This window comes from Sinocyclocheilus rhinocerous, unplaced genomic scaffold (assembly GCF_001515625.1).
Source record: "Sinocyclocheilus rhinocerous isolate Xijiao unplaced genomic scaffold, SAMN03320098_v1.1 scaffold605, whole genome shotgun sequence".
In the NCBI taxonomy this organism is placed as follows: domain Eukaryota; kingdom Metazoa; phylum Chordata; class Actinopteri; order Cypriniformes; family Cyprinidae; genus Sinocyclocheilus; species Sinocyclocheilus rhinocerous.
In genome coordinates this window covers 517129-522909 of record NW_015661612.1, presented here as the reverse complement: position 1 = coordinate 522909, position 5781 = coordinate 517129, and the positions used below count along the sequence as shown (strand labels likewise).

The 5781-nt window shown below is 35.1% G+C and overlaps 1 protein-coding gene across 2 annotated transcripts in view; it reads right to left on the bottom strand.

Moving 5' to 3' along the window:
• The window catches only part of LOC107726465 (otoferlin-like), a 65312-nt gene that overhangs the window by 28163 nt on the left and 31368 nt on the right, over positions 1-5781 (bottom strand). The window lies entirely within an intron of this gene.

Sequence of the window (5781 nt, the reverse complement as noted above, 5' to 3'; positions counted from 1 at the left end):
TATATATATACCGTATATATATATATATATAACAAATGCGCTTGGGTTATCAGATTATGCAAATAAACTGTAATTATAAAAGGTTATTAACCTCAACAATGTCCTCTTGGGGTCACCACAAAAAAATAAAAATATAACATAAATATATTCAAATATACATTATAACACTCCAGTCTATGTTTGGACTTTCACTTGGACATTACCTATGATTAGAGTGGACAAAATCAAGAAGAAAAGACTGGATTGTATCTAGACATGATAAGGTAACCTAACACTAATTAGATGATTTTTAGAGCGTGATGAGACCAGCTCTGTTTAATCAAAGGCTTCACTTCAGCAGTCAAGGAGAAATAGGCAACCCACAGATACGAAACGACAACACAAACAACAGCGGTTCTGGGGGTTCTTTGGGATTTGTTGGAGCTAATTCTGTGCCACATGAAATAGCCTGACAGTAGGTCTACCTGTATATACTGTATGAAGGCCAGACTTTCAGCACTAACCTGTTAAGTCTAGATACTGTAGGGTGTTCAGTAAATCATCAGTCTGAAGGACAGCGTTTCTACAGAGAACAAAGCCAGAGTCTCAGATTGCGCTCTGAGCTAAACTCCTTATGCCTAGGAGAAGGACATTTGTGGGCACTGTCAATCAATGAAGCACTTGAGATAAATAAATAACATTTAATTCCATCATTAAATGCCAAATGCTGCACTTTTATTGGCTTTCATATAGTCTATCTCAGTCTATCTACAGTATATTGAATGGACCATCTGATGTTTTCTTAAGTGAAACCTTTGCAAAAACGACAATCCCACTTTAATAAAGAGTTTAATTCCCCCAGTTTACTGAGGAGTGACCTTTGCATTTAATTTAGTGTGTGGGGGTGAGATCAAGTGACATTCTAGATATTAGGAGTGATGATGCTAAACTGCTATGCACAAAAAAGTCACTGATCCAAAACCAATTATTCTAAACCCTATTTAAGAATTATGACCTGTACCTGTAACATAATACAAACAATACAACAACTGTCAACACAATATGAAAAGAGAAAACATGACACCTGGGAGAGAAATGTGAAAGGCACTTCATTTGTATTTGCTTGAGGCATTCAGACGTGATGGAATATGAGCACACATAAATATATTCAAATCCTCAAATGTGGCATACTGTAGTACGTCAAGACTACACAAAAAGTTAGAGTAAGACTGAACATAAATATCGCTGAAAAGTTTGGGGTCAGTAAGATTTTGTCCTGTGTTTGAGTCTCTTATGCTCACCAAGGCTCCAATTATTTGATCAAAAATACAGTAAAACAGTAATATTATGAAAAATTATTAGAATTCAAAATAACTGTTTTTATTTATTTGAATATATTTTTAAATGTAATTTATTCCTGTGATGGCAAAGCTGAATGTTTAGGAATTATTACTCCAGTCTTCAGTGTCACATGATTCTTCAGAAATCATTCTAATATACTGATTTGGTGCTCACTAAACATTTTTTATTATTATCAATGTTGAAAACATTTTGCTGCTTAATATTTTTGTGGAAACCATGATATATATATATTTTTTAGGATTCTTTGATGAATAGAAAGTTTAAAATAAAAAAAATAAAAAAATAAATAAAAATAAAAAATTAATTTAAAAAGTTTTTAAAAAATCTAAAAACAGCATTTATTTGAAATACAAATATTTTGTAACATTATAAATAGCTTTACTGTAACTTTTGATCAATTTAATGCATCCTTTCTGAATGAAAACTATTCATTCTTCCCCCAAAACTTTTGAACAGTAGTGTAAACATATAAATGCACCACTTGAACTAATTTATTCATTTTACAGATCACTTCTGCACCCTTCAGTAATGTGTTCAAACTAAACAAACACCTCATTGTATCTAGCAACAACAGCTTGATGTAATTTGTTGTCATTTTCTCTAATTGTGCATGTGTGTGATCATGTATCCTTACTATAATACACAAAACATTACAACTAAAATCAGTGTATCAATTATGTATCGCTCAAACGCTTGGGAGGCCTTGGTGTCTGAGGCTAGTTTCTCTAGCCAAAAAACTGAGCTGAAACAGAAACTCATGCACGTTTTTTGTCAAATCATTAATCAGAACAAAGTTGTGGGGTAACATACAGTAGTCTAGTATTAACATCATTATTTTTTCCCTCTGGGTCACTCTAAAATTATAAATATAGATAGATCAGCTACTTCAAATTTAAACAATTTAACAGTTTAAACACTATTCAGCAGAGGCATGAATACACTGAAGTGTTTGTTTTAATATGAGTTTCCTTTGTATTTTTGTCATGTTTTTTCATGTTACAGCAATGCGTAAATGAATAAGAAGCACATTTCTGTTTCATTAATGCGACTCTCTATTAAAGTAATTAATTATTAAACAATGAGCGTCTTTGAACTTTTGTGCCCTAGTTTCTAAAGTGAATGTGGGGGTTCAATGTGACAGTTTTATGCAAAAAGGAGGAAAGAAAAACAAAAGAATGGAGCGATTGAGGCTGAACATTAGACAAAGACAGCGAACTTAACCACTAGAGTAATGCAACAGCTCTAAAGTGACAAACATCCCTGTGCAAATCCCTTTATTCTGTAAAGTTTCATTTGACTGCAAGCTTTTGCCTGTCGTTACACCAGGCTCAAGAGAATAACACTCATGCTCTTACAAACTTACAAGCAGCAGGCTTAAACAATGAATCTGATCTGAACTGGCAATTCTAACAGCTTAAACCAACCTAAGGTGGTTAGCTAGTCTAAGATAATTTAAACCAGTTTATCTGGTCTTCAAGCTGGCATTAGGTTTCGCTATTCAGCCAAAACCCCTCTAAAACCATCAAAAAGGACCGGCATAAATAGCTGAGCCAAGCTGTGTGACCAGTGAACCACCTCAGGCCTGATTAAACTGTTGTTCCCCCCAGCAGGGTGGTAATTTCTGCTTTACTAAACATGAAAGCACCTCTTCTAGTGCTGAAGATAAACATGCAATGTCCTTTATATGATAATGATGTTGCACACAAAAGGCTGATAGAAGCTGGATGGTCCAATTGAGGTATCAAAAGCTTTATCAAGCTGGTTCAGTGTTGCAGGTGCTTTTTGTGGCGCTCTTCAAATAGCATGTAAAATAAAATGAACAAAACCCTGGTAAAATTTAGATACATCACACATTTACAAGTCCAATAGTAATGCAAATCCATCACAGTCATTTAAATTTAGCCTTGGATACAAGCCACACCTAGTCCAATACTGGGAAAAGGATTTACCTGGATTTTGGCATGAATTAAACTGATCATTAAGCTGATACTATCTTCAACTAAGTCACAACAAACACAGTCTTCGTAAACAAAAGTCCAGTCAATGAGACAGAACTGGACATATTTAGTCAGGGCAGCCCTGCAATTCACAGGATGCATTGCCTGATGCAAAATAAAATAGACTAACATCAATCAGTGTTTCTTGCGAATAATAAAATGTGTGGTTTTTTTTTGTATTAGGCATTCTATTTCCTGCAACTGCCCATGGACACTGGACTGTTACAGTATATACAGAATATCTGAGTATGCAAAGCACAGTTTCAGTGTAAGTTCAAGTAGGAAGACTCGTGACTCTATAGGGAAAGAAACAAGAGTGAAAGAGAAAAGCTAGAAAGAGATCAAGCAGAAAGATCGAAGAGAGAGAGGTGGAGATGAGAGAGGTGTCTTAGTCATTAGAGAGGACTAGCAGTTACTTCAGATCAGAAGTTTCACCATGTCCCACTGGGTCCCAGCAACTTCAGCCGTACAACAAACACACACACACACTTTCTTCATAGAGAAACTAAAAAAAAACTCACACACTTTTAAAAGTAAAACTGTACAACTAAGACTTGTAATCAATAATGAAACAGCACCAGGAATGAGGTTCAAGTTAGGACAGCGGGATACATTATTAAAAATGTCAATGTCAAGTGACCTAAAAACTCTGGAAACCTTTTTTTAATTACTTAACATAACAATTAACATGACTACATAAGGTTAAAATAACTTTTAAGTGTCTAAATGAAATATCTTTAAAGATAATTGTTCAGTTTCCAGACTGTTCCAGACATTTATAAATAGATACAAAAATACATACATTTTGTAATTAATATTAATTCTTCAAAGTGTTAAAGACGCTAATTGGTATAGAATGCAAAGTAGCAGTAAAGCCAGACTCTTAAAATTATATTCAGTTCATAACTAGGAAGAAACTTAGAATGAAAAAACATAGGCTCAAAGTTTTCAAAGAGTCTCAAGGTCTTTGAAAGAGTAGCAAACTTTTTGTGTGAGCTCTAAAGTCATCTATAAAGCATGAAAGACAGTGGTTTTGTGCGCACTCCTTCTGGTCAGAAAAAGAAAATATGCTGTATCAGGTCTCCATATGCATTGCTTGCTTGCAAGTGTGCAGAAAGGAGTGGAGAAAAGAAATGGACTTTTCTGGTGTGTATGTGTGTGTTTGTTTGTCTGAATTAGAAACCGTCATCTATCCCAACTATGCAATGCATAATAAACTTTCATATCACATCCTATTTATTCCAACCTGAACGATTCCTTCTGTCTTCGCCGCTCCCTGTCTCTTCTCTTTTACTCCGTTAAATAATGCTAAATTAATATATGCTAAAGTTGCTGTATTAATAATAGCTCTCTAACAAGAAATTATCCTGAATGAAGATAAGGCCCATATTCAGAGGCAACATGAACAGAGTAGCATATAGACATAAATTGTCTCAAACTAGAAGCATCACTTTATATTATGAGACTGAATCCTGAGTGAAGACATAAGAAGTCACAATAATATGGAAAATTTGAAGTTTAAATGAAATAGATTGTCTTCATAGAGATTTACTTGAAATAAAAAACGAGTAAGCAAGCAAAGGTAATCAGATAAACAGCTCTCATAAAACACTTGCTAAAGAGAAAACAAAGAAAGATTTGAAGGAATACTTGAATTCCAGAATAACTATTTGTTTCAATAACAATATGATTTATTGGTTGAATACTTACTAAATTAAATGGGGCTTTCAAAACAATCCAAAACCACCTACAGATCTCTTGTGGCTGCTTTAATTTACCTAGTAGTAACTTTAAACAACTTTCCCGATATAGATTTTTCTAGCAGTAATCATAAATATGCATCAGTATGTAAACACATCCACACAGAAACACTAATGGTGCCCACGCACAAACCATGATGGAGTACGCTTGTGTCTGTGTATGGTTATAGCAAGGGTGTGTACTCGAGTCACACGACTCGAGACTTGACTCGGACTCGAGTCCCAAATTTGATGACTTGCGACTCGACTTGACATAATTAAAGAAGACTTGAGACTCGACTGGAGTAATAACACAACTTACGACAAAAGAACCGAGATAAGAAAAAAAAAATGACATGATTCGTCTAGTAGCGATCTCCGCTCGTGAAAAGCGCTGCCCTGCCCGTTTGATCTCCGCCCAGTAGGGACGCGGAGCGGGCATGAGAAACGAGAGGCGCGACCGCGATCACTGGAACTCGCCTCATCATCACCGTGACTGCTGCTGCATCCCGCCACGACCCTCGCACTCTGCCAACTCGATGTGCTTTAATTTTCATTTTTATTTGGAATAAACACCTCTGAGACCGGTTTTTGTCAGATCTCCACTGTTTTTGTTCGATCAGTTACATATTTTATTTGCATGTGCATTTTATTTTATTTAAACCTCCATTAAGTTTAAAGTTAATCCATAATCGAGATTTAAA